The sequence below is a fragment of the Barbus barbus genome (genome assembly GCF_936440315.1).
Source record: "Barbus barbus genome assembly, chromosome: 23".
NCBI lineage: Eukaryota > Metazoa > Chordata > Actinopteri > Cypriniformes > Cyprinidae > Barbus > Barbus barbus.
The window spans coordinates 1,204,957-1,217,089 of NC_136751.1; positions in this window are offsets into that span (position 1 = coordinate 1,204,957).

The window sequence follows — 12,133 nt, forward strand, 5'->3', positions numbered from 1 at the left end:
TGGCATCATCTTTCCTCAGGTGTTCGGTCATCTCAGATCATTTAAGGGTTGGATCCAGACTGAAGCTTCTGTCATTCCTAGTTACCACGGGATGTTAATCAACAGAGAAACAAATAGAGACATAATTAGCGTAGCTGCTGTTCAATCTAAGCAAAAATGATTTGTTCAACCCAAGCTAAAGAATAATAATAATGTACATTTGATCAGATATAACTGCAGTACAAGATTATAAGATGCATTATGTGAATGCTTGGCTAAAGAGATGTGTCTTTAATCTAGATTTAAACAGAGAGAGTGTGTCTGAACCCCGAACGTTATCAGGAAGGCTATTCCAGAGTTTGGGAGCCAAATGTGAAAAAGCTCTACCTCCTTTAGTGGACTTTGCTATCCTAGGTACTACCAAAAGTCTAGAGTTTTGCGACCTTAGGGAGCGGGTTGGATTGTAGCGTGGTAGAAGACGAGTTAGGTACGCAGGAGCTAAACCATTTAGGGCCTTATAGGCAAGTAATAATATTTTGTAAATGATACGGAACTGAATAGGTAGCCAGTGCAGAGACTGTAAAATTGGGGTAATATGATCATATTTTCTTGACCTGGTAAGAACTCTAGCCGCTGCATTTTGGACTATCTGTAGCTTGTTTATTGAAGATGCAGGACAACCAGCTAGCAGTGCATTACAATAGTCCAGTCTAGAGGTCATGAATGCATGAACTAGCTTTTCTGCATCAGAAACAGGGAGCATGTTTCGAAGCTTGCCAATGTTTCTGCTCCATCTGAAAGCATGTGGAAATACCACATTTAAGTACGTATTTTTTCTCCAAACTCACTTCATAACGTCATTCGAGTGTTTGAAATAAATCCTTCTGTGAGATGATGTGGCGTCTTACACAGAATAAGGCACGCAAACATATTTCATAGTATTCTAAGCAGTGATAAAGGCTGTCAGTTATCATTGCATTATTATATACGTTATTATAATGGAAATTATAATTATAATAAGAACTCAGATAAATTATATATTGTTGTAGTCCTGTGTTTATTAGTCAGGTTAAATCAATGAAAGCAGTTAAATCTTCTGTTCATTCAGCGACCGCTATAGGGATTTCCTGGGTTTCTTTTGTGGGGCGTATTTGTATTTTCTCTGGAGATTTACTACTGATCACAGAACCGTGCTTCACTGACAAGATGAGCATTACAATCGCAGCTTTTGCCTAATTGCAATTGCGATTTAATTTCCATTTATCATGCATCCCTAGTTTTCATGTAAATCTGAAAACTTTTTATGTATTTTGGCCATTCATTTAAATGACAACAGCGTTTAGGTGGCCTGAAAATGCAAGCTTTTGAAAAAAACTGGTTTCAAAGTGTAGGTTTTTGAAAATGATACCATTATCAACTCTAAGTTAACTCCGCAAATTTGTGACATAATGCATTTGCATATTAGTTCAGATCATGACCGTTCATTTATACAACAATGCCTAAAAATGCACACTTTTGAAAAAATGAGTTTCAAAGTGCAAGTTGAAAATGATACCATTATCGTCTAGGTAGTTTACTCCGTGAGTTTGTGACAAAACTGCGATGTAATTTATATTCATATTTTGATTGGTGGCTTATTTCCAAGATATCTTGTTTGGATTTAAGTTTATTTTAGAGTGGTTATTATTTGCCAATTTTTATAGCAAGATCTGACAACACTGAGCCAAGACCTACCTAATTGTGATTTCTTGCACAACAATTCTGATACGCATTAAAATATGTCATTGAGAACTACACTAGTTGTACAGTTTGGTTCCTTCTACAATCTGGAACTGGTTTGGTCAGGGCTGTACAGTGCGACAAAAAAAATCGGTCTGAGCCTTGAATAAATGTACTACAGTAGCATGTGTGCGATACAGTTTTCCATGTGTATGAGACTGTTAACGACCCTGTTGTCAAACAAAGATATCATTTATTGACATGCTTTTTCTCCAAATTAACTTCATAACATCAGTCGAGTGTTTGAAATAACTTGTGACAAGAGGAAATCATACTATTTTATAGTATTATATAAATTGATAAAGGCTATGCCGATTAGCATTGCATTATAAATATACTTTATAATTATAAAAATACTTGAAATATATTGTCACAATTGTATGTCTATTGTCTTCAAGTTTCCTCAGTTAAAATTTCTCTATCTGCGTTTTATTCAGCTGCAGTGATAACTGGATACCTTTGTCCATATTAGGGATTTCCTGGAGTGTCATCAGTGGAATTACTTCAGCAATGCATATGTGGAGTTTCTGCACAAGGGCGCCCTCCGGCTTCCAGCATAAAATTGTCATTACATTATGTGTGTACTCAGTAACGCTCACAACACCAGGGTAAAAATAGAAAATATAATACTTGTCTCTTAGTGGATGCATAAGATTCCCTGAATTATTGTAATTTAAATTGTTATCGCAATAAATACCACAAATTATCCTGATAGATTAAGCCCATATCGCCCATTCTTACCCTAAAACAAAAATCTGTGTAAAAAGTAACACTATGTCCAATGTCATTGTACTGCCACAGTACCTTTATGTAATTGTTCCAATTGGCTCATCTATAACAATAAGATTTGAACTAAATGTGCAGCTTAAATGGGCCGAATCTCACGGTACACCACCGTCGCCCGTCCTGCTTTGACCTCCGCAGAGCAGAGCACCAGGTGTGTTCTGAGCCCAGGACACATCTCCTGGATACTAAAGAGGGATTTTCTCTCTGAGCTGCACCCCGCCGAGTGAATTGTGAGCGTGAGAGTGTCCCATATAAGTCAGTGGAGCAGGTGACAGAAATTCCCACCAATTAGAGGCATCTTTTTTAGATGAACCTGCCACATCGATGCGAGCCGATGGACGCAGAGCTGCCCTCGTGGCAGGTAGGAATCCTCGCTCGCAATTTATCTCCTCACGCAACTCCGCCGACTTGCTTTACCTCACCTGTCCTCTTCTACCCACTTGTTTTTCCCTATTTTTCCATTATCTCCAACCTCCTCGGCTGACTTCAATCAGATTCCTCGTAAGAGGGATTTAATTTGCATCTCACGCCTCACTAGTGTGCTTGCCCGTCTTATCAGTGCGTTCTCAGAGTCGACGGCCGCTCTTCAGCGCCACACCGAGTGAAATAAACCAAGACGGCAGAGTCAATGCTGCCGCTATTTTGAGGCAAAAAGCAAAATCACTTTCGATTTCTCAGTGCCTCTTGCTGCTCCATTGTGATGAGGAGAAGCTTGCACAGAGGCAGACAAAGAGATAGAATCGCTCAACTATTTGGAAGCACGCAGACACTTAAATGTATCTATTTTACAGAGCTTGGGATCTCCATTAAAGAGTCGTCCTCCCTCCTTCTCTCGCGTGGGGCAGTCAGCACAGTCTTCTCTAACTCAGAATGACATGGGAGAGCATTAGGCCAGGAGCTGTTGATGGAGTGGTTGATTGGACCTGTCACCTTTTATTGTGGCAGTGCAGCTGAGCCGAGCTGTCACCGCCGCTGCTTGCTTTCCAGCGCCGGCCCTCTGCGCCCTCACACTGCGTGTGCACTTTCACCTTTGACCTCGGCTTTGCACAACCAGTCCCTGAAGCTCACGGTCAATATGGACGACAACCAATCAATGGCTAAGAGAAAAATTTGAGAGGCAAGTGCAGGGTGCCGTTGATGCTTGCTGTTGTGAAAATTGAAATGTTAGGCATTGTACACAGGAGCTCAAAGTTTAGCTGATTAGCATGGGTTAAGTTAGTCCCTTCTGGCGGACATAATAACTACATCATCTGGACCCAAAAGTCATCTTTCTCCAATGATAGCCATTCAAAAGTAGATGCTATTCCAACCCGATCTCGGATCAGATGGCCGAGAGGAGGTGTAGTAAGCATGAAAAGTAGCTGTGTATTCCAACCCCATCTCACAGGAAAACATAAGTGTTATGGTGATTTCATATGAATTTGTATAATTTGAATTGTATGAAAATGCTAAATATTTAGAAAACAGGTAAGCATGAAAAGTAACTGGGTATTCCAACTAGAATCTCATGGAAAAAATATTTTACAAGGTTGTAATTTCGTGTGAATTTGCACAATGTGAATCTTACAGAAAAAAAAGCAAGCATGAAGGTACAACTCTAAACCTAACTGTCACTGGGGTGTAAGCAGATTGTAAAAACAAGATTGTGAGAATTCATGCGAATTAGCCACCAATTTGCCAAAACTAAATATATTTACAAATTGTTATTTGTGTTTGGTATTCTAACTTTTTTTTTATTGGAAATCCTTCTTGAGTCAGAACTGATCCCATGTCCAAAAAGAGTAAATGTGCAAAAACCTTAACCCTGATTTTTTTGTGGACCTAAAACATAAAACATGACCTGTATGTAGAATATCAGAGACTGAATCAGACAAATTTAAGATGCATCAGAAGATTGAAACCTGAGGAGCTGGAATTCAGAGAGGCCCCAAGGAAACAGGACAATGTCATAAATTAGATTCTGGCATCACTAGTATGAAGCAAGCAAACTAACCAGCAAGCCTCTTTCACAAAACAGCTTTCAAACTTGAGACAAAAGACCGTCAAATTTGGGGCAAGTAATCAAGACTGATGGTCAAAGAGATGGCCGTCACATGTAAACCTGTAATAGAAACTCACGAGCTACAGACTCTCTTGGGGGGTCTTCCCCCATACAAGACAGAATGTCTGCTTCCATACGCACCTAAAATCATCTTAAATACTTTCATTTTCAATTTAGAATTAGACTAATCATTTCTATGCATAACTGCATATTATGTATGTAACCCACATATTTGACTATCCTTGTTTTAATCACTCATTGTTTATGTCTTGCTTTTAAGTATTGAATAGCTTACGCCTTAAAGGGTAATATTCATGTTTGGTATGTATGAGTTTGAAAATTCATGCTTCTTCCAATTAATGCTTTGTAAAATGTATCATATTCTGGTTATAGAAATCACATTCAAAAGTATGCTTTGCAAGAGCTTGTAAAGTTCGGACATGTGACTGACCATTTAACATGTTGATTTATCGATGTAGTGGAGAAACAAAGCAATACCCCGAGCAAGGACAGTATCTAATTGGTCAAGACATCCAGATGGGACGGTCTGAAAGCAGAGTTTAAAAACTCAGGACACCATCAAACTCTCTCTCAGTCACCCTTCTCCTCTTCTGCTCTCTTTTTCCACCGCGTTTTGACGCTGCTCTTTGAGCTCCTGTGGGCCACCACAATGAGAAGAAAACCACCTAGTCTCGTTACATCGTTTTATTCTTATTCTTTTACTTTAGTTTCTTTTCTTTACGTGGAGTTTCGTGTTCTAATGTAAGTTTGCTGCAAAGTCCAGCTCCGACTGCACTCCTTCAAACTTCAACCAGATAAACTCAGCATCTTCAGCCAATGCCCAAGACCTCACTTCAAAGACTATTTAACTTCCAGCCAATCAGACACTTCGGGGAAGCCCCTGTCTGCAACACCTCCAGGTTCTAACTGAATTGGTGTCTTTAATGTAAATTTTAGCCTCATTGAGAAACTCAAAGCGAGGGTTATATAAGTGATTGATGGTTGTTCAGGTCTATGCAATTGAACATATTGCTGTAAACTTGGGATTTCATATTTCCTCTTAAACTCATCCTTTCCTTACTTTCTCTCTTTCTGCAACATGTGAATGTGTGAATGCTTGTGTTCATGTGTTAGATTAGTTTATGTCTTAGGTTTATATAAATAAAATCTAATTTATATTGAAAAGAGAAGTATCTTGTGTTTTGTGCTCACAAGTTAATGTCTTAATCTGCCGATCTTGTCACTGTGCTATTAAATAGTGTTTTCACTATATTTTGGATTTTAATATCCAGTGCAGAGTTTGTTATACGGCTCGTTCAGTGATCAGCTGTAAAACAGTGATTCTGTTCAAATTCCCTGTAAAACCATAAATGATTCCCTTTGAGCTAAATTAAACTATTTGCTTTAAATTACATATTTCTACTAAATCAAAAATGCACAGCACAACCCATGTAGTCTGAATCCCACACTAATAATTCTAATGAGCCCGTTCTTTTCAGTGAATCAATAACATCCAACAAAACTGGTATAGTACAATCTCTCATTTTTTTGTGAATCAAAAACAAAGCATGACCAGTATAGTCTGATTCTTATGAGCTGGTTCTTTTTAGTGAATCCAAAACATACAACAAAATTGGTACTTATTACGAGTTGGTTCTTTTTAGAGAATCGAAAACTCATGGCTCCATGGCAGATTTAAAATCACCACCAGAGACCTAGTTGTGCATCAGTGCCAAAGAAAGCAAGAAAAATATAGATGAATGACAAGAGGATAATGACCAGTTTGATTTCCAGCCCTTGTCAAAGGCGATATCGTGCACAAATGCTAATGAATTGTACAGGTGAGTCATATCTGTGAGTGTAAAGCCAGACACCGCTCTGGAATGACATGCCGGTTAATGGAAGTGATGTCTTTGTTGGCTCGAATTTCGCTCTCATACCTCTCAGCGCAAAATAAATGGAGCTGTCCTTTTAGCTCTGGGTCAACTACCTGTCGTTCGTGCTCGCTCTCATCCAGTCGCTTCTCCTTTCTATGATCCTGTCCTCTGCCGTGCCTGTGTCCTTTTCATTTTAGCCTTATTATATGGCCGCTAACGGAGTAGCTTTGCCATTATACGAAAATATGACCCCATCTTGCCGGGGGTCAGTACCAATAAATAGGAAACACGGAGGTGGAGCCACTAAGCTGGAGATTCGAATCGTCCGTCCGTCCGTCCGTCCGTCCGTCGAGTCAAAGGTCGCGCTCTCGCACCTCCACCTTCCATCTCCAAAGGTAATGGGTAGCATCTCCCCATCTTTCTCTCTCTCCTTATCTCGCTTCCCGTCCCTCTTTCTCACTTTCTCTTCTTCAGCTGGATTTATTGATGTTGACCTTTTGCTGAAATTAAGCTTGCCAATCCCCAGGCAGCTAGGGCAAAGTTTAAACCAATTAAAGATAACTTCACCAATCAGCAGCTCCAGAAAGAGTGATTCTGCCCTGTCAGGGGCATTACAATAATTTGTTCTGTGTCACGGACGGCCGAGAGGAGGTGAAGTGGAGCTCAAGGGTTGGACCGGGTGAAAATGTCTAAGCGCTAATGCCACTGTTTTCCAGCATTAGGGCGAATGCGGGCTCAGGTTTATCGCTGGCACGGACTGCGAAATACATAATAACAGCACCTAATGTACATCAGGATTTCTGTGACATCTAATGGATCGCGCATGATTGTGCCCTTATGAGGGATCGTCTAACATGCTGTGATTAAAGCTCCATTCAAATGTGCTTTAGTGAAGCATGTCATTATGAAGTTGTCACCCTGGGCTTTCACGGATGAGTTAAACATGAACCTTCGTGAAGGAAATGTTTCGTTAATGTAGCCTATAAAAATATTGGGCAGCACAGGTTTTTTCAACATTGGTGGTCATCCGATTGTTTTCTTAAGCAGCAAATCAGCATATTAGAATGATTTCTGAAGGATCATGTGACATTGAAGATGCTGAAAATTCAGATTTGATCACAGCAATAAATTACATTTTAACATATGTTCACATAAAAAACAGTTATTTAAAACTGTAATAATATTTCATAATTTGTCACTGTATTTTAATCACATAAATACAGCCTTCCTGAGCATAAGTGACTTATTTCAAAGATATTAAAAAATCATATCAATTCCAAAACTTTGAATTGTAGTGCATGTATTATGTCCTGAGCTTAAAATATAATAAACTACAAATCATTAAAAAAAAAAAAATCTCTCAATGTTCCAGTGTTTTTGGTGTTTTTTTTTTTTTATTAAGGAACATGGCTTGAATCCAGGAAAACATCCAGAAACACACATTGTTCTTGAATATAACCCTACTTAAATATTTGTTAATGTAGCCTGTATGAACAATTGTTTTCAGCCTGATGTAAACATAAGTGCACTGCATATATGTATAAATACAGGTACTATAGTAAAACCTACACATTAGGGGTGTTCATCAATCTTATATAATGCGTTTGGTGTATGGATAGCACACTTAGCATCAAATCCTCCTTGGAAATTATTGCTTACAAGTTCAGAAACCGTAATTGCATGGCACAAAATGAGTGTACTGTGCAATTTCATATTTCTTTCTCTTGTGTTCACTTCCCGATAAAGACAGGAAGCTTGTTTAGTGTCAGTGTAACATAATGAAGAGTAAATGTTGCACATTAGCTGTTTAATTGATGTGCTATCTGTGTGTTTTATCATTGTTGTGTTGCCCCAGAGAATTGTGGGAAATTAAGTTTTGTTGTGCATGCCTGTGGCCTCATAAACAGGCTAAATGGGTGGTATTTATTGCTTTTCCTCATCAACAGTGCACAAAATGTGTATAAACTTAATATCATCAATATTTACAATTTACATTCTCCCATCACGTCTCAGCCAATCACAATATAGAAAGAATTGTCAAAATATAAATAATAAACAAGTAAATAACAAATCCCAAAAATATTGGGCAGCACAACTGTGTTCAACATTGATAATAATCAGAAATGTTTGTTGAGCAGTAAATCAGTATATTATTATGATTTCTGAAGATCACGTGACACTGAAGACTGGAGTAATGATGCTGAAAATACAGCTGCAGATCACAGAAATACATTACAGTTTAACACATATTCACATAGAAAACAGCTACTTTAAATTGTAATAATATTTAACTTTTTATTTTACAGTTTTTTACTGTATTTTTAATCAAATAAATGCATCCTTGGTGAGCAGAAGATACTTTTCAGGCGTTTAAAAATACATAAAGTTACCAAGCCCAAATCTTTGAAGAGCAGTGTATATATATTATATCCTTAGCCTAAATATCAAATACAAATATATTGAATTACAAACAAATCCTCTATTATCTGTCACTGTCCCAGTGTTTTTGATGTTTTTAATCAAAGAAAATGGTTTCACTTAGAGCAGAGTCCAGAAACACATTCTTTGAGAATATAGCCATTCTTAAATATTCATACAGTCTAAAGCCTAAAGCTTCCCCTCTCATGCCATGCCAAGTAAGTGAATGATTTCCGCACACTATATATCAAAGGAGAATATCCTCTGGCTGGCTCGTCCTGAGGCTCTGCGCTTATATTCAGTCCTTTTCTTAAGGTGAATCTCTGATTTGTTTACAGGCTCCTTGTAAAAAATTGATCCGTCTCTCGGAGAGCGAATGTGCCGGGCTTACGGCATCCACTCAGTATGCTTCATACAGGGTATCTCTGGCCACCTATCGACAGCTTTTATACCCAGTGTCACCTTGGAGATTAATTCAGCCTCTCAGAGAGGAAAACCTGAATGCCATTATCTCTCCCGGGAATAGACATGTACTGTATGTCAAATTCCCTCTCGCTGTATGATTATTAGAGAGAGAGAGAGGCTGGTGGCATGCAAGGTGAGTCTGGGAAATCGAATTGTTCTCAATGGCATTGATAAAAGGGACGAGACACAAGCCTAACGTCAATCAAAATATAATCTCCTAAATATTTGTTTCATCTCACCTGTCATCCATTTCAATGCCCAGCTTATTCTCATTCTCCTTCCTCGCTTTTCTTACATTCCTCCTCCAGAAACGCATCACATGGTTTTCTCTGCTGACTCATGCATGACTGTTGTCTTTTTTTCTAAGGAAACTAGATCACCACAATTAAACAATGGCAGATTTTCTCTGTAATTCTGCTCTTCTTTCACGGCTGCTCCTCTGTTCTGTGTCTAATCTTCAGAAAATCATTGTTCACAGTGTTGAGATGCCGATATTCACTCGATAAGATTTTATTTTGGGGATATTTCTAGTTATTGTGAATGTGAATTCTGTTTTCAAAGTTCCAGAACATACTGAGTACAGAATACTGACAATTTTAAATATACAATTTCAAGATTTACTTACTGAAGTATCCAGAAAACAATACAGCCGCAGCTTATTTTATAATTGTTTGACACTTGAATGTAGTTGTCTACAGACGGATCACTGACAAGTCACGCTTAATGATGATCACAACGCGCTATAGATTCTTAACAAAGACATAAATAAATAAAGATAAAAAGAATTGGAAAACAATTAATAATTGATTTGTACATCTGCTTTTTGTTTTGCGCTACTGTTCTCAGAAAAAAAATCAATAAAGAGTTGTTAACAAAAAAAAACAAAAACAATTAATAACATTTAATTGGGCCCAAAAACACTGTCGTGGACCTCATTGATCTGAGCTTATGGTAATTTTTGAGTGAATATTGTCAAAATTATCCACAAATAATGCTTTATTTTCTCAAAACCTGAGGTGCATGAGCTCAGATCAAACGCAAGAAATGCAAAACCTGTGCTAATTGACAAAAACAATTGGAGATTAAAAAAAATGTGGAGAAAGCTTTGGTGATAATATAACATAATAAGAAAAAAGCTGGTCGTTAATTGCACTAATTGCATTCAATATAAATTAGCAATTTAAGTAATAAATTATCCAGAAACATTACATTCAGTTTGCACGTAAGTGTATTCTTTTAAAGTATATTGTTTTTGTAATAAGCACTCTTTTCAAAAGTATTCAAAAGTGTACTTCTTTTTCACAAGGGTAGAAAGTAACAACTGAAAATATAGTGATGGACAGCAGCATTTAATCAAATATTTTGCAATAAAAAGACTTATTTTCTCAAATATAAAACTGCAATACAACATTACAAGAGCACAAAAACAGCAAGTAGCATTTTGTCACATTTGTAGCACAACTTCTGGAAAAAATATCTCCAAAAACTACTGAAAAATGTAGTTAGCAACATCGCTAATTTTCATTAGATACTCCCCAACACTGAATCCAATCATTCAGAGCACCCATGCTAAATACTAGTTTCTGACCGATATATTGCCAAAACCGATATATCGGCCAATATTTGTCATTTTTTTTTAATTATCGGCATCAGACAATATATTTTTTTCTGTGTGTTAAACTTACCAGATTACTGAGTGCACTGTTGGTTACAGTGTTCACTTTATTATTTTTCATATTTTGAACAACGTCTTTATTTGTTAACAATACTCTTATAGAAATGCAGTCTTTTTATTTTACGGATTCATTTTTTATCAAGTTACTTTTTTTAGATTTATTTATTTTCAAATTATTTAATTTAGTTAATATTCTGTAAACTACAGTATAAAATATAAATTTAATTTTAGAAAATTGTTACATGTTTTTAAAATAAAATGATATGATATATGATTTCATATGTATCGGCTTTATATTGGCTGTCCTGCTCTTTAAGATATTGGCATTGGCCGTCAGAGAATTCATATTGGTTGACCACCACTACACCAAAACTTGATCTGTTAGTCTATAAACCAAAAGTTCTCCACTGAATTCTTTTACCGTTTTTGTGCAGCACATCCTTTTTTAACCTGAACCGCCAAACATCATCTTTCGAGCCGCTCGTTGAGTGATACAGGTCTCTGTTGACTTTGAGGAGGACAGCAGTAAAGCCCAGAGCTCTGTGGAATTATATATTATTTGTTCCTTCCATGCGTTATTAATGGGGATTCTCCCTGGCCCTGCCGCTGCCGGATTAACTTGTCTGCAATGAACCTTGCGACGCAGTCAACAGCACACATCAATCCACACACGGCGTCTGTGTAAACAAACACACACACACAGACAGGCATCAATCCAAGGTGAGGAGAGAGGTGACATCGAATGGAGGAGAGGATTGATAGGTAAAGAAGGATCGGCAGACGACTGCATTTACTGGTGAGGGAGAGAGAGAGAGAGAGAGATGCAGCTTCTGAACTCCTGGGTTCTGCTTACTTCACACAAACTAGCTGAGATGGAACTAAAGTACCAGAAAGAAAACACTGTAGCTCTTTTCTACTTCAGTAAGCACTGGCTTCTGCCGGCAAGACTATGTATTTATACGTGTTTTTTCAGGAAGACTCTCAGTGGCAGCTCATGGAGAGGCTTTGGATTGATGGTCTGTTACTGGTAGAACAAAGCAGGTCTGCAGGACAGGAGAAAGCTCATCAGACCTGTCATTTATGTTTATTCAGTCCACTCAATTAATCAAGTCT